Raw genomic sequence first — 24,573 nt, forward strand, 5'->3', positions numbered from 1 at the left:
CGGTGTAGCTTCCACACTAGCCATTTCAATTCTTGTCGATGTCAATTCTTGCTACAAAACGGCTGCCGAGAAACATATAGTTAATTGGACGAATGGACGGTCTAAATGACTAGCGTGGAAGCTACACCGTTATGGTTAGCGAATCGCAACTGCTCGCTGTACTAGTGAGTGCTCAACCTTGTGCTGATAGCTGGGGGCGCTGGTTCGACTCTCGGGGTGTGCGCTTGAGCAACGCATTTCAGGACTGCTCTCCATTCAGCGGCACCTAGTGAATGGAATAATTTCTCGGCAACAAGACTTCAACAATCGGAAAACTTCACTCTGCCAATCTCGGTAACCGGCCCTGCGTCAAGTGCCTCTACAAGTATGCGAACAAGTACCAGGAATAACCTATCAAGGCTTTGTCAGTCCGAGGATAAAGATTCAAAAACCAAACCAAACCAAACCAAGAACGCCCCTTTCTTCACAATGAGGTTGTCATCTTAGGCGCAACAAGACCATTTATTGATTAGTTTAGTGAGGATTCGTAGTCCCATTGCTTTCATTTTGAGCCTACTTAATCTGCCATGACATTGTTTAAGCTTGGTGAGTTTATTACAACGAAAGGTGGAAATTAAATCACAAACTGATAGAACCAGCTTACTAAAAACAACCAAGTTACATGGGTTTTTTAAACGTTTAGCAATGTAAAAACGATGCAAAATTATACATTTTTGCTATCTGGGTAGTTTTGGCCTGGTTTTATCCTCTGCTGAGAGTAAAAAAGAAATACAAATGATAAATATTGGAGAAATTGAGTCTCCTTCACAACTTAAGAATCGAACAACGCAAAACTGCTGAAACAAAACGTTTTGTTTGAGTGAAAGAATCACTGTAAGCAAACAATGCCAAAAGGTGCGCGTATGAAGTCATGGGAGTGTGAGGTATCAAAAATTTGAATAGCCTAGGTTGTTATTTTTCTACATCAGATTAATGTGACGTTAGTTACTACTTGAAAAAAATCTATATCTTTTCTTCTGCAGAAAATCCGCAGCAAACGCCCTTTTTTTACATGTTTAGTATCGGCCACAGTATCGGCCAAATTTTGCCGATATTGATGCCAATACTCAAAAAATGGCCAATATCACCGATACCGATACATCGGTACATCTCTAGTTGTTTTTATTTCTGACCATCATATGAAAAACAATACACGTCAACATAGCAAAGGTGTAGAAAAAGGTAGAAGCGACAAAACGCGAATGTTAAAACGTGCTTGTGACCGAAGTAAGTTATTGAGTTGAAAGAAACATACGCGCCGACTTCCAGGGGGGCCGAGGGGCGGCGCCCCCCGTAAATTTATGGTTGAGGGGCAACAAAAATGGTGATGACAAGTGGTGTTTCAAAGATAAAACACTTTGCGAAAGAGATTTAGATAGTTTAAACGAACTTAAAGAATGCCGAAAGCAAGAAAAGCCTACGTTGCTCTTGCCCGCAAAACAGCAGCTGATCGCATGGCTATCTCATACGGCAGTGATTCTCAAACTGTGTGCCGCGGCACACTAGTGTGCCGTCACAGATTCTCAAGTGTGCCGCAAATCTTTTTGAAATTTTGGGAAAGAACTGTAGGCTATAAATATTTAAAATAAGCCATTCAGACAAGCATAATGCGACTTAAAAGCGCTTTAACTCCTTCAATAGATGATAAATAAGCATATGTAACGATGAAACCAATTATGGCATTGCCGATACAGCAGGGTAACTGCCACGTCACTATTGGGCTGCTATGCTAGCTATTGCTAACATTACCTTACACCATTTGGAAGCAATGAATCAAGCAATCTTTCTAAAGAAGAAGAACAGCTCATTGATTTACGAAACGACCCAGTTTTTCAAACGCTGTTGCCACAAAAAAACTTGGATGCGTTTTGGCCGTCTGCTTCCAAATTCTATTTCATGATCCGTGCAAAAGCAATCAAAATTATATTGCCATTTGCATCTTCATGGCTATGTCAACATGGCTTTTCTGTTTTGACTGAAATTAAAAGCTGTAAACGAGAGAGACTGCTTGGAATTGACGATGAAATTCGGGTATTATGTTTGTCAACAATGCAACCTCGTTTCAGTCGAAGCTTATATTGGTATAAACAAGCACGACAATCGCATTGACACGTGAAAATAATTTTGTTTAAAGCAACTTTTCTTCTTTTGTAAGTGTGCCGCGTGCGTTTTATATTTTTTCTAATGTGCCACAAGCTGAAAAAGTTTGAGAACCACTGTCATACGGTATGGAAATTTCGAAATAGATGGTAGAGTAACTTGCACTGCTGGAATAGTCACGTAACTACCGGTATTCAGTGCAATATTCAGTAAACCAGCTAAATTAGACGCGCTATTTTCAACGAGGTCTTCCCGCTGTGAGACAATTATGACTCAACAGAACGCATTGTTTTCTTTGCAATGTGTGAGAATTAGATCGAAAATAGATAAAGGAAAGGTGTTTAATGGTCTTGGGGGCAGATATTGCCTGCATTAACGACGTCTCTTACCGCTATTATCACCTATCTGACCTGACATCATTGTTTTATGCGAACGCTAAGGTTTGACATCGACTTTAACGATCATGGAATGTTACGTAATAAGAACGACTGTATCCTACACGCAAAAATAAAAAAATGATCTCCCCTTTCTGTTTTGTCTCGTGCATAAAGTGCATAAAGTTTAGAATTGACAAGAAATCATTGAATTTGAAAATTAAGTTTGAATCACTGCAAGTAAACGTATTCAAAACTTTTACTTAGGCACACTCCGTAATCTACGTCGACAACGATTTTTAGTGCGTTCATTTTGAAAATTGCCGAGCTGGAGACAGCTTGTCCCGTGTTAGTTAAACTTGTCTTTTTGAGGTGAACATCACTTGCGAACATCTCGACCTTTACTCGAGTATAGCCTACTGTATTCAATAAAAGACTATAAAGACTTTCGATAAAAAACAGAAGAGAAAACACTTCGCCGTTGTCAACGCTTTGAAAGTAAACGTAATTAGCAAAACGAGGTTAATAAAACTGATAGCGGGTTTTCACTCTGCTGGAGATCATGATTTTTTGCGTTTTATTTCGATAACTTCACTGTCTTGATCGTTGTTATTCACTCGCACGAAAAGGAAATGAATCGGCTTGTTTTCCAACAGTTCCAATTATGAGCTAGCAATATCAAAACTTTTACGACTAGGCATACCGCATGCGTAAAACTAATCCTTTCAAGCAGCGCTTCTAATAAATTCGGTTTGCGACCTATTTGTTAATATAAACAAGACACTAAGCTTAATCAAAGACTATTTTAATTGAGTAAAATAACGTCATGGTTATGATGTCATCACCTTTTTCGCCCCCCCCCCCCAAGGATTTTTTGAAAAGTCGGCGCCTATGGAAAGAAATTTGGCATGGTCGCAATACCTTCAGAAAAATTTAAGATATGAAGGGAAAAAACAAAGAAAATGTTACAAAAATAAAAATAAATCATGTTTATGTCTTTAAGTTAGTACTTTTGAATAGTTAAAATGATTAGTTTGGACCAACAAATGTGTGGCCTACAGCTTAGATTGAAAGGAAATTATCGGGTACCGTAGCCTAGTTATCCCGATCAGCAAAAATTTGTTCCAAGAACACAGTTCATTTTTACATTGTAGGTAGTAACAGAATGAAAAGGCTAACCAAATGTGTGGCCTATCGTGTTAACGTCGCTAAACGTTGAAATCGTGTAGAAAAGGGAGCTTTTGCTGACTAGGATACTTTGAAACTGAGAAACATTCACAGAAGCCTTTCGATTTGTTCCAAGAACCCAGTTAGCCTAACAGTTCATTTTTACATAGTAACAGAATGAAAAGGCTAACCAAATGTGTGGGCTACAGCTTGGATTGAAAGGAAATTATCGGGTACCGTAGCCCAGTTATCCCGACCAACAAAAATTGCCGTTTTTACATCGTTTTAACGTCGCTAAATGTTGAAATCGTGTAGAAAAGAGAACTTTGCTGACTAGGATACGTTGAAGCTGAGAAACATTCACAGAAGCCCTTCGAATTGTTCCAAGAACCCATTTAGCATAACATTTCATTTGTACATTAGGGCGGTCCTTATTTGGGGCTAAAAAAAATTTTCTATTATTTTTCAAGTCTCACCCCCCAAAAAGGTTCCATTTACCACAAAAAACCCTGTGTAAAAATGTTTTTGAAAAATATTAACGTTTAGAGGTTCCTCGAGGCCTCTGAAATTTCACGTTTTTATGCATGTAGGCTAAGGCTATGTCATACCTCTGTAAGCTTGGTTTTGCCATGCGGATTTGAAATGCACAAATGTTAAGGCTTGTTTTCATCAGCATGGCACAAAGAATAACCCAGTTTGGTATACCTAAGATGAAAGTTCTTTTTTGCGATTTTGATGATAAATCTTAGTCATAAAAAAATGATAATGTTCACATGTTTGAAAGTGATGACTGATGAAGCATATTTAACTGCTTCGAAATGTTGCGCAACAAACAGTGTAAAGCAATAGCTATGAGTGAGCCTTTAGTTGCAATAAAAATACATGCTGAATAGATATATATTGGATGTGTAATTTAGAAAAATTGTAGTTCATACGATATTGCAGTCATGTTTAAACAAACTTGCTAAATGCAAATTAATAGTCATCATAGGTTATAATGGTCAACGCCTCAAGGGTAAAATGTCACATCAAAGCTATTTTAAGTGGTTCAGAAATGCATTTTTAATGTTGTGAAACGGCTTGAAGAAGGTACTGCAACTGATCCTCATCCTTAGTGAGTCGCCCAGAAAAGTTTTGGATAAGTGCTATAGCTCTTTCTGCATTATCATTGGTCACAGCCAGAGATTTACATAGTTCTCGAGCAGTCTGATAAGCACTGTTTTCTTCCCACTCCGACACAGAGAGATAGAGAAAAGAATCTGGAAGGCTAATTTTTTGAACAATAACTTTGTGCTTGTACTGGCAAATGAAGATAGTGTCTTAGTTTTTATGCTGTCAAGTGTCATGGTGACTCAAATTTTTCTTGGGTGCTTCCAAATTTTCTTCTCCAACTCTCATCCCTTTCACTATTTCTTCTTTGATGTTTGCTGCAACATCATCATCAAACAGAGAAAGGCCAACAAGCTCTTCCGAAAGATACCACAGATGACGACTCACCTTTTCAGTTGTTGCTTTGGAGGTACCTTTGTTAACAGTTTTATAAGATTCCAATTCTTTATATAACAACAAATCATTGTTGGGAGTTTTTATAGCCAAAGGAGCTGTTATCCATGCCTTGATATAGATACGTGTAAAAAACACACATAGGTCACGGAGACCGTTTGGCTCACGGCATGTCAGGTGAAACTGACTTTGAAATAACCACACCTTAAAGGTGTATATCACTTTCATCCTCCACCGTGCATGTCTTGCACCAGGTGCTTTAAAATTAGCTTGCCCCAGTGTAGTAATAATAATAATAATAATAACAATATTTATATAGCGCCACATCCACAGTCAAACTATGCTCCTGGGCTGGGTTTTTTTTTTTCGGTCATTTATCGGTCATTGACCGATTTTTTAGCAAAATGTCCGAAAAAAATATAGTCAATTCGGTCAAAATGTCCGAAAAATATATAGTCAATTTGGGTGTTGTAAGGTTGAGTTTCGCTGATGAACGTTGAAGAAAGTTTTCTCAGATAAAACACGACAACGTTTCTCAGCGAAACCTAATGTTGTAGCTCATAGGCGCCTAACTATTTTTTTGGCCGTGGGGGCGAAAGCGTGTTTCATCAGCAGCAACGTAAATTCAGCAAAATGTCACGCAGATGAATGACGTAATTGCAGTATGTCGTCACACTAGGATTGCTTTTATTGCCACACTCGGAGTTATCGCTACGTTCGACCTACCGTTAATTATTATAAACTCGACCACTTCGGTTAAGCAAACACATGCCATGCGTCTGCGTAAAGTAGCGGTTGATGGACTGCGACTCTTTAAGCTAAGCACAACATAAAGTTTAGCAACGAATTAGATTTATTACCATGAAACAAGAGACGAAAAGGTTTACTAAAAGGTATACTGTAAATGGAATGACAATGTCTTGAAAATGGAATGCAAATACTAACTTGATTATATGCTTGAAAATGTACCTGTTGAAAGTAAAATCATTCACGTTTACATCAATTCAACAGCACGTCACCTTGAATAAATTTAGAAGTTGCTGACATCCGTAAACAGCTCTTTAAAAATAGTTACGGAGAGACGTTTGATTATAGCTCCCTTTTCACTACAATATCGCAACTTATGACTGACCTGTTTTCGTGTTGCAGATGAAACAAAAAATGCGCATATTCCCCGCCTTTGATCAGGTTTCTATGGCAACGGTCGTGTGTGCGCCATGCAGTTTGCGCGAGTCCGTAGTTGTGTTGATTATGCGGCGTGTGCGCAATGCGGTTTGTACCAGCCCTTGTTACGTTGGTTAGTGGTTACCTCGGGCCGAGACTTCAAGTTCGTTTTCACAGCGAGCGGTTCACTGCCGCGACAATTCACTGCAGAGGTTTCGACTTTCGAAAGCAACATCGAGTCTGTTTGCAAGCGCATAAAGCTAAACGCACGCTCCGTCTACGTAGCAAATTATGTTGTTTTTGGGTGCATTCAATATCTGATGACATTGAACCGACACAAAATGGTAGATTTTTGCTATGTCGCAGGCAGCAAAATGAGTCATTTTTACATTGATTCAACGTCTACAGACGTTAAATCAATGTAAAAATGACAGATTTTGTCTGGTGTAGAATTGTAGCATCCTACTCGTTCTAGTGATCATTTATCGCAAAGCTGTTGCGGTTTGCATTCAAAAAATGTTGTCCTGCTGCCGATCGCTAGTTCATCTATTGTTTTATGTATCAATCGTCAATACAGCATAAAAAGTTGGCGCCTATGTTGTAGCTAGTCAGGAAGTGTAAATTTTGGTTTGTATCAGCTACTTGAAAGGAAATATTTTCCTCAGAAAAAATGACGGAAATAAATAAAAAATGACCGAATTTTTTCAAGTCATTTCGGACAAATGACCGAAAAGTGTCAGCGAAAAAAAAAACCCAGCTCCTGGGCGCTGTACATGACAATGGTGATAATTAGTATCCAAGAAAAAGCAATAAGATTTCCATTAGTTTACGATAATCATCACGAGGTTGCTTTTCCTTGGCCAATACTACATGAATGAACTGAATAAGTCATCCTTGATATCTTTAACACCAGCTGCAGCTTCTTCAACAGAGGAAGAATCTTCATAATTCTCTTGAGCTATGTACTCCCACTGCTCCTTGAACCGTTTAAAGAGCAGAACATCATTCTGGTGCAGAGGTTGTTGACATTGCCTTTTTAAAGGCAGCTCCAGCGATAAGCTCCATGATATGATGGCGACATGTCAAATACAGTAGATCTCGACCAAGAGTCTGCTCGACAATGGCACAGGCTCCATTTATACGGCCGGTATTTGAGCTAGTTGTGTCAAAGCGCATTGCTTGTATGTTTTCCTCCAGACCCTACTGCTTAATTGCATGGCAAACTGCTAAAGTCTGGGCTTCACCTGTCCCAGATGCCAATTTAGGTATGGATAGAAGCTGCGTTTGCCGTTTGTCCATGATAAGAAACTAGTACAGAAAGGCGGTTGACACTTTTGTTGCCAGTTAAATCTGGAAGAAGTTTTCCGTCCCAGTGCACAGTCAAAGATGCAGTAGGAGAAAAATCTGACCGATCTAGATGGTACTTCACGCGGACATCACATGCTGTGACGGCGGACATGTCCGCCATGAATTTCGAGGCCTGCTATTGTGTCCTCTAATAATACAACTGTGTTTTGTGAGAATTGTGCAATACACATTTATGTCGTAGAGTGGAACAATTGTGTCTTGTGATTGCTGTTAAAATACTGTGATTAAGAGTGCTTTCAGGTGTTTTCATATCTGCACAAAGTTGTTTAGAGGGGTTTCAAAAAGTTTATTTCTTACCGCATTACTGCATCACACCCCCTATAGGGCCTATACAATACATAGTGTATGGGGAAATTTCAAGGGCCTTGAGGAACCTCTAAACATTAATTTTTTCAAAAATATTTCACACAGAGTGTTTTTATCTACAATGGAACCTTTTGGGAGGGTGAGACTTAAAAATTTCAAAAGTCAAAAAATAAGGACCACCCTATTGTACATTGATTCAACGTCTGAATACATTATCTTAAAACTGCAAGTTACTCCGTCTGCTCCCTGACAGACACATGGTCCATATGATGATGGAACTTGTGCAAAACCGCAGTTTTACCCTCACAACCGGTAGCGGTCGTCGAAGCAGACTACGCCGACTTAAAAACGGCGTCCCACAGGGCTCAGTCTTGGCTCCTCTCCTGTTCAACATATACACCTACGACTTGCCCCCCACCACCTCTAGGAAATATGCTTACGCAGACGACCTGGCACTCCTGCACTCAGCAGGAAACTAGCAGTCAGTGGAGAGGAACCTCAGCCAAGACATGCAAACACTATCAGCATACCTCCAGAAATGGAAGCTACAGCTCAGCAAGTCAAAGACAGTGTCGGCGGCCTTCCACCTTAACAACCGGGAGGCACAGCGTGAGATAAACATCAAGATTGATGAGGAACGCCTGCCCTACTGTGCCGAACCTACATACCTCGGCATAACCCTGGACAGGTCACTCACGTACCGCCGGCATTTGAAGTCACTGCGCAAAAAACTATCTACACGCGTCGCACTTTTGAGGCGATTGGCGGGTTCCGGCTGGGGAGCTGGTGCTAAAACTCTTCGTACAGCTACCCTAGCCCTTGTTCATTCCACCGCTGAGTACTGCGCGCCGGTCTGGTGTCGTAGTTCTCACACCCACCAGATTGATACCGCCATCAACGACGCACTGCGTACTGTGACTGGATGCCTGCGTCCCACTCCAACGGACTGCCTACCCATCCTAGCAGGCATCCAACCCGCTGAGCTAAGCCATAAAGGAGCCACGATTTCTCTCGCCCGCCGTGCTTTGGACCCCGACCATCTCCTCCATGCAACACTCAAGAGACCACCACCTATAAAGCAGCGGTTGAAATCAAGACGCCCCTTTGTGCCTGCCACACAACAACTCCTTAAGAACGCCGAAGAACTTGGTTTAACTGCGGCACACTGGACGAACCACATGTGGAACACGGAGTGGCAAAATCACACCTCCACGCTCCGTGACTTCATACCCGACGCCGATCCCCGTCCACCAGGGATGTCCCTCGCAAGGCTTGCGTGGGTCAGGCTTAACCGCCTGCGAACTGGCGTCGGCCGCTTTCGTTCGGACATGCACAAGTGGGGCCTGGCTCCTTCATCAGAATGCGAGTGTGGTGCCACGGAACAGACCGCAGACCATGTCATCCACCACTGCCTAACCCACCGGCCTCCACACGGTGCGCATGGTCTGAGAATCCTGGACGACGAGACTGCTGAGTGGCTGAAGATTTCCTGCCCTCCAATCTAGCCTGGAAAGATCGCTCATACGCCATCATCATCATCTTAAAACTGCAACGTATCGTAGGGCTTCTGTGAATGTTTTTCAGTTTCAACGTATCCTAGTCAGCAAAGTTCTCTTTTCTACACGATTTCAACGTTTAGCGACGTTAAAACGATAGGCCACACATTTGGTTAGCCTTTTCATTCTGTTAATACAATGTAAAAATGAACTGTTAGGCTAACTGGGTTCTTGGATCAAATTTTTGCTGGTCGGGATAACTAGGCTACGGTACCCAATAATTTCCTTTCAATCCAAGCTGTAGGCCACACATTTGTTGATCTAAACTAATCATTTTAACTATTCAAAAGTACTAACTTATAGACATAAACATGATTTTTTTTGTATCATTTTCTTTGTTTTATTTTCCCTTCATATCTTAAATTTTTCTGAAGGTGTTGCGACCGTGCCAAATTTCTTTCAACTCAGTAACCTACTTCAGTTTCAGTCACAAGCACGTTTTAACGTTCGCGTTTTGTCGCTTCTACCTTTTTCTACACCTTTGCTATGTTGACGTGTATGATGGTCAAAAATAAAAATAACTGAACTGAAATGACGAATTTTAATTTAATAGTTCAAACATTTTATTTTTATTCCATTCTGCACGATTTCAATGTTTAGCGACGTTAAAACGATGTAAAAACGACAATTATAATTAGGCTACGGTACCCGAGTATTTCCTTTCAAAAACTCGCCGAATAGGGAACTCGCCGGATCGGACTAGTCGAATCGGACTCGCCGAATCGGACTCGCCGAATCGGACTTGCCGAAACGGGCCATTCTGGACTTCTTTACATTGTCTTTTTACTTTTGCCCAAATAAAATAATGATAAATTTCTACATATTACTGATCCAATAAAATGAACTCTCTACCAAAGTTCCAACAAAGTTGCGTAAACAATGACAATGATTGTAACTTCATCCGCCTTGTGATGAGACTTTCAAACGTTCATTTTATCGCCATTTTGTGACATTTTTTATTTTTATTGTGACATTTTAACACTCCCTTTGACAGCTAATTTCTAGACAATTGCATAAAGATTTCATCACATTGAAATTGTATATCTCAAACCAGAACTAATCATTTGCAGAAATAATACTTTGTTGCATAAACTAGGATCGGGAATATATAATAATAGATAAAATTCCACAATGCCTGGAATAGCATTCCTCAGCATTCCAAACTTAGAACTACAAAGCAAAGCAATAAACAAATAACATAATCCTCATTAGTTCAACAAGTCAAAGAAATGCTTACCAGTTTTGCGTCATCAAAAGACCAACAGTTCTCGGTTGATATGTTCATGGGAGAAGAATGTTGTAACCAGCACAACCTAAAACAGACGTGTTTTCAATAAGCTTCAGCATTGTCTGGTTCCAAACCTATCCATAGAAAAGATTTCAAAAGAATTTATGGAATGCTGCACATTGAAGAGTCACCAAGAAAAAAACTCACTTTCCAAATCGTGCCTTGCTATCCTTGAGTCCTGCCCACTGCAGCAGCAGATGAGACTGAGAGGATGAAGGTAGATACTAGAATATGAATTGAAACTTCATGACACACATCCATCCTCTATCTCAACAATGGAAACTACCGATTTCATGGTAAAGCCATTGGTTGCAAATTATCGAAGCTTTGGATGAGTGGGGTTTAGACCTAACCATTGAGATCTTAAAACTAAAAAGCGAATTAAATTTATTTTTGAACTGTTAATGTTTGCTCAGATAAAATTGACATGCATCCTGCGTCGCCGTCTGCATGCAAACTTAGAATATATTAGAATCCGCAACTATTACAAAATTGTAAATCCAACGACGTTTTTTGTTTATTTAGAGATTTTGTATTTTATTCCACAATTTATCGTTTCTTTTGCCTTTGAGTGCCTTCCCAGACGGCAAAATCCGTCATTTTTACAACGATTCAACGTCTGCAGACGTTAAATCAATGTAAAAATGGCGGATCTTACTGTCTGGGTGAGCCATGTGATAAATTGAAGCCTTTGGTTGCGTCATAATGAATTGCGTAATTACCACTCCTAATTACCGCGCGCCAGTATTTAAAAGAGAATAGCAGAGAAAAAAGTGGAAAGTTGTTTACAACAGAAATGCATGTCACAAAGCAATAACGAAATTCTGGAAAACCTTTTCGAATGCGCTGATTAATGATTTTTAATTGGAAAAGAAAGCCAGAAAGTAGACATTTTTTTATTCAAGTTAAAGTGAAACCACTCTAGGTTGGACTAAAGTTCAAAGTAACTATCAAGTTGCCTTGCAAAGTGGAAGATCAAAGTTCGCAAAACCGGTCGTAAAGTTGACTTTGCCCAAAAATTAGGTCGTTGAAATCAATGCTTAATTACTCGTAACTTTCACGTGATATAGGCCTAATTTTTTTTGTAGTCAGAGTGTAAAGATGGAGGTTTGATATTATCGAATTGAATCGCCGGTTAATACTCTAAATTTATGAACCGCGCATTATCGTAAAAAACTGTCCGTCCGCTCATTTGCCAGTTTGACTATACTATATATGATAATATATGGCTTTGTTTTAGAGCATCAAATTTATGCTATCACCGTAATTAATAACTCGTATGTAAGTTTTTACATGTATTTTGAACAACAACACACTCGAACAACTAACAAAATACTTCTGTTTATCTCATTAACCTCTATAGTTAATAATGAAAAATGCTGTTTTGATGTAAAAAACATATTTTGAACGAATCCAGACAACAAAATTCGTCATTTTTAAAAATGACCGATTTTGCCGTCTGGGAAAGCACTCAAAGGTAAACACTGGATAAAATGCAAGAATGCAAAAGAAACGCTATTGTGGAATAAAATACAAATTTCTCTAAATATATACACAGAAGAATCGGACATACATCTCTCTGTTATCATTTTTAATGTAAAAATTCCTTTTGTGGTCCCTTTGTTTGGAACAATTCCAAAATGTGCTGTTGAAATTTCCGATTTTAGTTTTGGTCTCAATCTCATCATCATGATTCGGAGTAAGATCTTTGTTAAATAATTCATAAGGCTAATTGTTCTGTGGAGTGAGCATTCTGTTGCTCCGGTTTTCTTTGGTAAAGTTATGAATATATATGGAACGTACCATATCACTAGAGATGTTTCCGGTGTCATAAATATGATTTTAGATCTCAGTGGTTAGGTGTAAACCCCACTCATCTAAAGCTTCAATAATTTCAAATATAAAAGAAAATATATTGTGTAATAAAATACAACATTCTCTAAATAAACAGAAGGCATCGTTGTCGAATTTATGTGAGCAAACAGTTCAATTAATAGTTCAAACATTTTTCGCTAAATTTCATTTCAATTTGTTTTTCTTTGTTGGAATGCAAAAGAAACCATATTGTGAAATAAAATACAAAATTCTCTAAATAAACAGAAGACATCGTTGGAATTACAGAAGGATTATCGTTGGATTTTCAAAAAATTGCCGAATAGGGAACTAGCCCAATCGGACTAGCCAAATCGGACTAGCCGAATCGGGCTGTAGCCAAAAAGGGAAATAGCCGAATTGGACTAGCCGAATCGGACTAGCCCAATCGGACTAGCCGAATAGTAGCAAGCCCCACAACTCCTATACCAGTTCTGTGAGAAAACCTCAATACTGGAAACTGCAATGACAATCAGCGAGTGTGCTTGTGCAACATATATATAATATTTTTTGCGCTGCAAGCCGCGCAGTCTATCAGTAATAAATAACTTAAATGTGACAAATAAATTAAAAAGACAAGTAGAGGAAGAAAGCAGCAAGGTGGGATTGACAAGAGAGGACGCGTTAGACAGATCGATGTGAAAAAATACAAGTTGATCTATGTTTCATGCCACTACCAAGCTTAACCAAAACCTGTCAAGAAGTAATTTAGTAATAAGGTTCTTCAGTATCACCTTCAACAAAGGTCAGAGTGCAAGGACATCTCGTAGTGTTGGTAAATCAACAGTGGGAAGCTCCTTGGAGGGTCCAATGACAGCTTTCCATGCTTCTTATTCTCTTTTAATGGCAAAATCGTAATTTCCGTAGGGTGGCAATTGACTAGTAGACCGTATGGTCGTCTCGTTGTTTCCCTGTCGGTATGGGAACTTGTGTAACTTTTGCATTGTGTAATAGGCTACTTGCATATTTCAAACATGTACCTATGTTCCTGTTACTGACAAATAAAACATTGATTGATTGATTTTAACTTTTAGGCATGATTTAACAATTAACAGCACTGCCAAGAACAACGTCAGCTTAATGAACTGAAGATAACATGTGAAAAGATTGATATATATATTATTTTATGAAGAAAAAAAAAATACACTCTACACACATACACTCATACAGACAAAGAACTAAGAATTTAATTGCTGCAAACTTAGCTGTCTGAGTCTACTGTAATACCATGAACTTTATTAGTGCCATTATCAAACCTACATATCAACATAATACATAAATATGTCAGAATGACAAACAGCAACTTGACCTTGTATCAGAATAAGCAGCTTTTATCCAAGAAGATCTGATAATTGCAAAAATTGTTTTACTACTAATTTGATTGATTTTTTTACAATTAATTTACTGCAAGTTATGTATATTGTATATATAGTCAAATGGGGTAAAAAAAAATTTTTTTCAGAAAGGTTGTCCTAGATTTTTTAGCTTATCAAGTATGACCACTAAAGTTGGTCACAATATAGAGAGCATGTATGTCTATTATGCCACAATGAATTTTTTTAAATCCATTAACTCTTTCATATCTGGGCTTTTTGAGACGATGTTTTTCTGTTTTTCTTTGATTAAAGTTTAACCGCTTATAACTTCTTTCAGTTATGAACTAGAATCTTTTACCGCTGGAAAAACAATCGCAAGGCCTTTGAGCGTTGAATGATATTAACATGTTTGTAATACATATTATTAAAGTTTGTTAATAAACGTATTTATGAACGCCGGTCAAATTTGAAAGCTGCCTGATTTTTATAATAAAGAAACAAATCTTTCGTTTTTCCCACTCTCGTGTCATTTGCCTTTTTCTAGACCTCTTTTTCGCTGTGATGGTCAGAAATAAAAACAAAACTCAACTGAACTGTGAAGACGTATTGTCGCCTGATTAGTTACGCTTGGCCGGCTAACAAACAAACTATGTCAATTCGGTGATTACGACAACGTTTGACTGCAATACATTTATTTTTGATTTGATTCTTTTTGATGCATGTTGTATTCCCATAATCATAACGAAATTGCTCGATTATTGATTTCACAACGCCTTATCGTACCCTAGATCAGTGGTTCCCAACTCGTTTTTAAGGCGACCCATTTTAAAAAAAAATTCAGTTCGGTAAAATCTTGCGACCCAAGCAAATTGTCGTAATATTTTAAAAGCCATACAAGATTGTGTTGCAAACAAACAGCACTACAAAAGCAGTAACTTTTTCCGAAAATAATATGTTTATCAAATCACTAATGAGATAGCTGTGCTGGCTTGCTGTCAGTGAGTTATTGAAACCGAGGCGTTATTTTGCTTAGGCATAGCCGCATGTCAGCTTTAACTTCCAGCCGGTTTCGCTGTTCAGTTTTCAATGCACACATGGCGCTAAATCCAATCTTACAAAGCCAAGTTGTTGCAAATGGAATCTGTTTTTGAATCCCTAATTGTGAAACTGTGGGATACACTTTGTACATGGAAGCCCAAAAGTGGATGTTTGCAGAATCTTTGGGGTATTTGTCTTTGAAGGACGCAAAAGAAATACGGTTTGCTACTTCTGTCGTTATGTCCATAAACTGTTCTGCAACATGGATGGAAAGTTGAGGCAGATCTTTTCCAACAAATGGATCAATTATCCAATCATTTTGGTTATTAAGTGTTAAAGATTCTCCATAGTAGTGCACAAACTTTTTGGCAAACTGTTCCAGGTGTCTAATTATATCGTTTGCTTAATATCAACTTCATTGCCACAGATATATTGCGTTAGCTGAGGAAATATATCGTACTCATCTCTGCTGACACTTTTCCAGAATATGAGTTTTTTGTGTTAAGCAGAAACTTTTGCGGCGCGATCAATCACCGTAAAACCGTTGCCTTGCATATATAAATTTAGAGAATTCCGAGAGTCAAATATATCGGCAAGGTAAGCAACTTTTGCCTTGAAATCTTCTTGCAAAAACTTCTCGGCTAATCTCACACAGTTCTGTTGCCTCAGGAAGATAGCAATCTCCTCTCGCAAATTACAAACTCGCTTCAGGACACGACCTCGTGACAACTATCGCACTTCTGTGTGCAACAGTAATGCTTGATAATAAAATCAGAATCCACAAAGACGAAAACAACTGCCGATTTAGTGGACTTGTTTTGATGAAGTTTACACACTTCACAACATCATTCAACACTTCGTGCAGCTCTTGAGACAGCTTTTTTGCAGCAAAGGCCTCTCTGTGGAGAAAGCAATAAGTCCATACAGCACTTGGGGCTTTGTCTTTGATGCGGTTTACCACACCAGACTATGCGTGGTCCAACGTGTAAAAAACTTTGTCATAGTTTGTCCGACATAGCGTTCGTGACATATAGTGCACGTTACAATATATATCCCGTAACTTTGTCAAGTTAATTTATGTTTGAGACTGAAATTTTTGTTGGGTTTACATTTAATAATAATAATAACAATAATAAAAGCAAAAATTGTTAAAACTTCTTGCACTACGATCATGCTACAAAGCTTTCCGATGTCTCGACATGAAACGCTTCATGACTTGTGTTTATATTTTCCAGTTTTGTGATCGATCTCTTCACGTTTTAAATTTTTTTTATTGTTATTTTTTTCGCCCAAGATACAATATGCCTGAAAAACAAGCGACCCAAAAAAATTATCAGGCGACCCAACTTTGGGTCGCGACCCATGAGTTGGGAACCACTGCCCTAGATTCTTGCAAGTATATTCACTGGTATTTATCTCGTAGAGCGTCGATACAATATAATATAACACCTGTCATGCTACATACATAACGTGTTTTGTCAGCACCACGGTGTAATGAATTCTAGGTCATTGATTTTCGTTATGAGTTCATAGCGTCCCTACAATGAAGAATGGGAGGTACTTCAAGCGATCCCATCATTGCTAAAAATCATTATGATATACGTTTCACATATTTGTGTAATCGGTTGTAACAGTCAAATTATGCCAATTTACTGTCATTCAACCTATTTAGACAAATATAGATGAGTTTATATCGGACAGAAACCAAGTATCCTGGCTCATTTTAATTTCTTTGCGCAAAACTTATAAACTTTGTAGCTATTCTACGTCATTTTGATGTCTCATGGCAGTTTGTTATTTATGAGATGAAGAATACTTTGAATAAGACACAAAGCATTCCTGATTATTGCGGCAAACTCTTGAATTATGTAAAATCGTACTGATGAATTCCTCTAAAGGTGCGATATAGATTATCTGCAACACGTTTGCAGTATATTTAACTCTGGGAGTAGCCTACTATGAGCAACTGTCCAAATAAAACGACATCTACGATATGTTAGTATGCTAAAGACCAACGTTGCGTACAGGAGTAATGTAGAAATGCACATAATACCATGGCGATATTACAAGTCAGGTTACATCATTAGGCTATATGAAAAAAATATGTTCTATGGCCCAATCAATTTGATATTGAAAAGGCCAGAAGTAAAGTAATAAACTTCGGAGCATAACCGTAGGATTTAGAGGAAATTCGGACTATGAATATCAAAGCTAACACATTAGCGAACATATTATTCAAACGTTTCGAAAACTGCTGTTTTTATCGTCAGTCAAAGGTAAGAATGAAGCTATGTTTTTACAATGGCAAAATCGAGCGAAAAATGCGATACAGCAGTTGAGTCACCTCGGCTATCAAAATCAGTCACTCAACAACGATTCAACATCTGCCAACGTTGAATCAATGCAAATGGCTGACTCTGCCAGCAAGGGATAGTATAGCGTCTGAATAATAATTGTAACGAATGTCTGCTCTTTCCTCCAATTATTGTATTATTAAATTTAACTTCTTTATTGCTCAAAACACGAACAGTTGAAGAAAAAAACCTTCTCACACCCTACGTTGGATTGATTTTTCTTGCAAAATAAATTTTGTTTCAGCAAGTGGCCCGTGTGTACCTTATACCACAGTTCAAAATTATGGTTTCGAATGTGTATTATGATGCAAGGCAAACGGCAAACTTATTAGCAACCGAAGATGAAAGAGATGCAAATTTTTCGGATAGTGATGTTGATTTGCCTTTATCTGATGGTGAAGGTGGTCCGCTAACATCTGACAATTGAGTAACGAAGATGAGGTCGTGACCGTCAGACATAGGCAGTCCCAACGTCGTAGGAGCCATGCCGCCAAATCATTAGATAGCGCCTTGGATGAGGAAAATTACCATACATTGCCTGACCAGGAAGAGGACCGAATGTCGATGGTTGTTGACTAAAGAAGTAGAGTGAAAGTTGTTTGGAGTACCAAGCAACCATCAATAAGAGGAAGACAAAACTCTGCTAATGTGGTGCACAGTTTACCAGGAGTAAAGCGCGATTATCAATATGCAACGACGTCGTATGATGCATGGCGTTTCTTATTTACAGCAGAGATGATCTACATCATTGTTTCAAGCACCAGCACATGTATACGAGAGAGGCTATCGCGAATATCGGAGGCTCAACGAACATCTTGGCATGCTTCACATTTTCAGCAAACTGATGCCATAGAACTAGAAGCATTCATTGGATTGTGGTGTATTAGAGGACTACTCAAGCGAACATTTCACCGAATTAAGATTGCTTTTCCCATTTATATGGACATCCTACATTTAGTGCGACAATGTCGTTGAACCGATTCAAATTTCTGTCTGCAAATATTTGTTTTGATGATAAAAGCACAAGGGCCAATCGCTGGCAAAGTGATCGATTTACAGCAATTAGAGAACTTTTCCAATATTTTACTGGAAATTGTGAAAAGATTTTAATACCAGAAGACTTCCTTTCACTGGATGAGACTTTGCTTCCATCCGCGTTGGTGAGTCCTTCAGGCAATAAGCTTCAGGCAAAAAATAAGCCTGCTAAATATGATTTGTTGCTATGAAGCATAAATAGTGCGCGTATGTCATTCACCTATACCGCCATAGCTTATGCGGGTAAGCCAGTAGGTGTACCAGGACCACACTATCTGACTTCCACTGGAATATGTGGAAACGTTGATACACAATTTGGACAGAGTTTCTTCGCTTCAAGGACGAAACATATCCCTTGATCGCTTTTACACTTCACTTGATTAGGCAGAATGGCTTTGGAACAAAAACATAATTTTAGTTGGAAAATGGCAAAGCAATAGAAAAGGGGTTAGCGAGTTAAAATCTCTCACTGATTGGGAAGTCTTCAGTACCAAAATTTACTGGGAGGAGTCGAGAAAATACATTAACGTTACGTCGTACGCAGTCAAACCAAAATCTACCGGTAAACGCAATGTTCTGGTCTTATCAACTATGCAGCCAATCCTTGGAGTAACCAAAGATGACGGAAAGGAAAAACCTGCAATAATCAAGCTCTACGATTTTATCAAGGGTGGGACTGATGTCGTCGACCAGAAGATGGCATATTATAGCGTCAAGCCGAAATCAGCAAAATGGACTGTGTCTGCATTTTCTTACATTTTAGACGTTGCGCGGGTCAATGCGATGACCATTAGTTACTTGAACCGCGAGTTGTCCTTTTCACAAGCCAAGGGAGACGAAAGTTTTGTGGAGGGGTGGCAGCTGGCCATGTCATTAGTCAAACCACACATGTCTAGACGATTGGATGATGTACCTATTCTACGTGGGTCACTCCGCCATACAATGTCAACATTTTTGGGACGAAACCATAAATTAACAGCAAACTCAAATTTGCTATTACCAGTGGTTTTCATAATGAAATAGCGGGCTATCATAAGATTTGTTCTTATCATGTTATCGCTGATTATGAGATTAGATATTTTAATCACAGTATTTGGTCATTTCTGCTATATGGCTGTGAATCCTGGACTGTATGCCCGAAGATAGTGAAGAAGATCAACAGTGCTGAAATTTGGTTTATTCGTAGAATGATGGGAATTAACTGGATGGATAAAATCACTAACGAAGAAGTGTGGAGACGCTCTGGGTGCACCCCTGGCGTCCTCATCACAACTATCAAAAAAAGGCAAATGACATTTATCGGGCACGTCTACCGCAAACGCGGAATTGAACACTCGGCAATGATGGGGCGATTTCCTGGTCAGAGACACCAGGGGTGTCCACGTTTGGAAATCTTCAAAAATCTTTCAACGTGGACAAACCAAAATTTTGAAAATCTAATTAGAAGTATGGACAATCGATCGTTGTGGAGACTCACGGTAGCCGACGCCTTATTCAGGCATGGCCGATGATGATTTGGTCATCACCGTTTTATTCAAAAGCGGGGTATTTTTCTATCTATTAATTGATCGAAATATTACTTATAAAGCTGTGCGGTTCAATTTCATTACCATTATACTTGACGATGCTAATTTACTACACTTGTAATACGGTCTGTTTTGTACAATATTTCGCACAAGTCATATTTTTTTTGTGACTAGAATTTCTTGTCTTCGAAAAATTTTGATAAGTCAGTTTTTCTCAATGCAATGACGAGCTGCATGTCTTCATTTTCAATAAACAGTGCCTGGATGACATTATGTGTTTCCATTTTCGCTGATAGGCATTACTTTCACAGATCAAATGTTTGTACTGTTTCAACGTCTGACGATGGTGAACCGCTGTAAAGCGGCCGATATTTCCTGCGAAAGTTTTGCGTCACAAAAAAGCATTCATTCAAGAGGAATGCAATTTGAAACAAACTCATGATTTTCTTAGGTTGTATCGCAACACCGCTGAACGTTGTATCGACATAAGCAAAGTATCTATAAGCTGTTGGCACTCGCAATGACACGATACGACATATCAAGCTGTGGTTATTTCTCTACGATTAGAATTAGGTCAGGGCAAGAGCGGTAAACCAGAGTCGACATTTCGCTGCTTGATATTTGAGCAAACAAATTATATGGTAGATTATAAATATTAGTGCAATTTCTTTGTAATGTAAAAACGCCCAAAAATGCCTTATGTTTATAAGGAAAAGTAAATTTTTGTTTAGTTTAGCATTACTCCATGTTATAATTCAAAAATATGCGTTGGAACGGTCAATTTTGAAGCTGTTTTCGGGAAATTAGAATAAAAACCTACTTTCTATCGTTTTTTCATCTCAAACACTTTATTTCAATAACTTTGTGGGGTAAAATTTTAATTTCTACACGCACAATACACATGGCTATTATCTTGCAAAATATTTTGGCTCTGTGATTTTCATAGCTCCCGTTATTAGCGATTAATTAGCACGGGGCTAAAATAGCCCGTGTCGAATATTGTGACGTTACACGCGTGCCAAAGGGGGGGGGGGTTGTAACCCCCAACCCCCCTTGGCTACGCCACTGAGATAAGACCATGGCTTACGTAATACAGGCCTTGCCATCGTGCAGGCTGGAGTCCAAGCTGGAGGCGAACAAAAACTCATGTCTATGACTTGCTAAACACACTTTTCAAGGCTTGTTTGCCCATTTTGTTAAATCCTGCTCGATTGATACCATATCAGTAAATAATAATATTTTTTTTTAAATTTAATTGATAAGTTATATGCATTCTATGTTCGATTTACAATGAATGACACATTTAAATAAAGCACATAGTAGAATAAAAGGTGTTAAGTGAAACGGTACAAATGCACACAAGAAAACAATATTTCTTGTCAAGCATAATCTGCTATTATTAACGTTGATTTAACATCAGTAACGTAAATACAAGCACAACACAAAAGCACAATGAAAGACAATATGTATGAGTCATTCTATTATAATACAGTCAAAATTTTGAAATTTTGTAACCCATCCTCTCAGAATTTCTTCATTTTTTAATATATATATTAGAGCTATTGGGAAAAGATGAAGATTGGCATTTGCACTGTCAAAATCCATCAAGCAGTTTTCAAAATATCAACGATTATATTTTTGCCACCAGAGGCGCTATTTTCATATCACAAAAACAAAAATAGCTTAGAATTCTTATTTTGTATGATGCAGAAATAATAAAAATATGTATTCTTATAGTTTTTGGGGCAAGGAATTCAAATATGTTATTACATTTGTGAAAAAAGCAACGGAAAACACTTTATTTTATTGTACAAAAGTTTTGGGGTACTCCATTTCAATGTCCCATATCTCAAATCTGCAAAAAGATTTTTTTCCCCCAACTAATGCATGTTAAACTGTCAAGAAAGGCTACCTGCTTCATGTAGAAAAGTATGATAAATACATTTTGTTGCAAGCTTCTGCAATTGACATGAATTTTTCATTGTTATATTCATAACGCTTTCAATCAATAGACTCGAAGTGTCATACAATTAAGGCACTAATGATGCTATACAGTAGTAGAGCGAAAAGCATATGCCATAAATAGGGCACTGCTGATTATTGATTTTTTAATAAAAAATACATGATCACACAGCATAAGCATCATGATGTCATAGTAAATGTTCAATTAGATTGGTGACAGATTTTGATTTAAAAGACTTTTATTAAGTGCATCAATGCACCTTCGTTATTTGTAATTGCAAATTCTGATACTGTCAGTTTCAGATGTATATACTTGATGATTAGCATGCATCATCACACTCATCCGTGTCAGAAGGGTTGCCCTTGGCTAGAATATCAAGCTCTGTTTTGCTTGTCTTTGGCAAGTGATGCATAATTTCAATCTGGGTGTAATTGCATTGTGGGTTTTTATCAAACTTCTTGCCATGGGTATTTAATGTAATTGATTGGCGTGCTTTGGGAAGCTTAACTCCATAATGGAGTTGTAAGAGATTGCAGCATCTCGTTTGTCTCTTTTCACATCGCGCAATATGTATACTCAATAAGAATAAAGGCATATCTTTGCACTTAGTCGTAAATGCAATCTTCCACTTTGACTCATGCTCTCCATTATGCAAGTTCTAGTTCATTTCGTTTCAACTGTGCAATGGGTAACAACTCTTGTCGTTTGGTATACCACGTTTTATGACATTCATCAGATTCCTTTGATTTTCCAATAAAGCCCTTCTCCAGCTCCATAACTTTGACACATAAATTGTAGCAATAATGTTGTGTATTGTACAGTATGTTCTAAATCTACAGTAAGTTATTTGCCTATTAAATTTCTAAAAGTCATGATGGTAACACATAATACATTGAGCACTCTGAAAGCATTGATCACTATCATATATATACAGCAGTAGTCACAGTCTCATTAACGACCAGAATTAAAGCAAATAGCCTTGCCATTTTGTTGTTGATGATTTAGCTAGCTTTCTGTATTTCTTAATAGGAAGTGGCTATTTTTCCACACTTAATGCCATTGTTACAATCAGGTGTTGCCAGAGTTAGGATTAAAGTTAGGAAGGTTTAAGGTAGGGTTTAAAGTTAGGAATAAGAATAGGGTTTTAATCTTTGCCCAGGACTAAAAAAAATTTCCAAACTACAAGTTTTTGTTTTCAACAGCTTTAATCTTTTCTCAAATTTAGGCAGAATTCCTTATCTGGCAACACTATAGAGGCTATTATTATACTATTGTGTAAATATAAACACAGCCTTCTTAATAACTGAATAACTATTACTAAATTGTTTTAACAAATTTAGTCAAGTTTCACAAGTCATTCCGTTCATTGTATGAAAAAACTGATACATTCTTGCAATGAACAATATACATTCATGTCAAGTAACCAACTGCAAAAGTTTACAAGACTACACATTTATCATATCTTTGGCAAGAAGCAAGTAATAATTGCAATTCAGCACACATTTACGCCCCATTATGAATTAATTGTTATTAAGTTACCTAAATATAACATGCGAGTAGTTAATTACAGTATATGATTTTATTCAACCATAGGCTTGCCTTTTAGGTTCCTTATAGCCTATTCCTGATCAGTAACAGATAAAAAAACTAAAGTTTTAATCTCTTGCTTTGACCTAGCCCTGCGCAAAGATACTTTTAGGCTCTTGGTAAAATTCTCTGTCAAAAACAAACATGCAGAGTAACTTCTACTCTGTAATTTGTTTATTAAAATTTTTATCGTTTTAGTCCTCTAATACACCTTGGGAGTTTCTGGCTGTATCTATAGTAGAGAAGTCTTCTTTGATATTTTGACTGTTCAAGGTACAGCTATAGTTGTTCAAAATAAAATAAAATCAACACTACATTGCTATTTCATAACCAAAATAAGAAAAAAAAAACCTTTTAGTTAGTTGGCTACTTTCGTAAAATATTTTCTGAATCAATCATTGTGACGATACATACGAGAAATACTACGAGATCGCGGAGGAGCAATTTTTTTCTTTCTCTTTATTATCTTATCGAATCTGAGAGAACTCTTCACTGCAAACAGTTCAAAAGCAAGCTTCGCCTCCAGCTTGGACTCCAGCTCGCACGATGGCAAGGCCTGTATTACGTAAGCCATGGGTAAGACACATCAAAAGACGCATCGCTTGGCTGTAAATCTACACTGTCTTCGCCGTTCGCAATGAAGCGTCCACGTTATAAGTTGCAAACTCTTTCACAGTTCAGAAGAGCTTTGCCAGCGCAGGATTGCATCTTTCGTTGTTACCCAACCAGACATCTCTCACCAACCACAATTTACAAAGCTCACTCTAAACTATTACTTACATACGTTCGACGTCTGTTGATGTTGTGTATGTCTTGTAAAAGCGGCGCAATCATTTCGGTTACAGCTGCACAAGCCAACGCAAGGCGAGGCACGAAAGGAGATGCTCATTTTGACGTCTACTGGCGTTGAATCAATGCAAATAGGGTGATGTTTCTATAAAAGATTCAATTCTGCAAGTTGGGCACGTGCTATGCGCCGGCACATAACACCAGTGAATAAAGAAACAACAGGAGAAA

The 24,573-nt window shown here is 38.1% G+C and overlaps 2 protein-coding genes across 22 annotated transcripts in view; one reads left to right on the forward strand and one right to left on the reverse strand.

Moving 5' to 3' along the window:
* LOC145788218 (uncharacterized) overlaps nt 1-24,573 on the forward strand; it is a 624,890-nt gene that overhangs the window by 489,718 nt on the left and 110,599 nt on the right. The gene's annotated exons all lie outside the window — the stretch shown is intronic.
* The window catches only part of LOC145788223 (uncharacterized), a 256,918-nt gene that overhangs the window by 113,782 nt on the left and 118,563 nt on the right, over nt 1-24,573 (reverse strand). For 4 of the 7 annotated variants that reach the window (XM_082599978.1, XM_082599977.1, XM_082599979.1 and 1 more), the window contains one exon: nt 13,472-13,648. The exons of 2 other annotated variants lie outside the window; for them this stretch is intronic. The gene's annotated coding sequence lies outside the window, so the exon portion shown is untranslated. The remainder of the gene's footprint in view (nt 1-13,471; nt 13,649-24,573) is intronic. One more of the 7 variants, XM_082599981.1, reaches the window with a different exon arrangement.

Source organism: Aplidium turbinatum, chromosome 2, assembly GCF_918807975.1.
Source record: "Aplidium turbinatum chromosome 2, kaAplTurb1.1, whole genome shotgun sequence".
NCBI classification, from domain to species: Eukaryota; Metazoa; Chordata; class Ascidiacea; order Aplousobranchia; family Polyclinidae; genus Aplidium; species Aplidium turbinatum.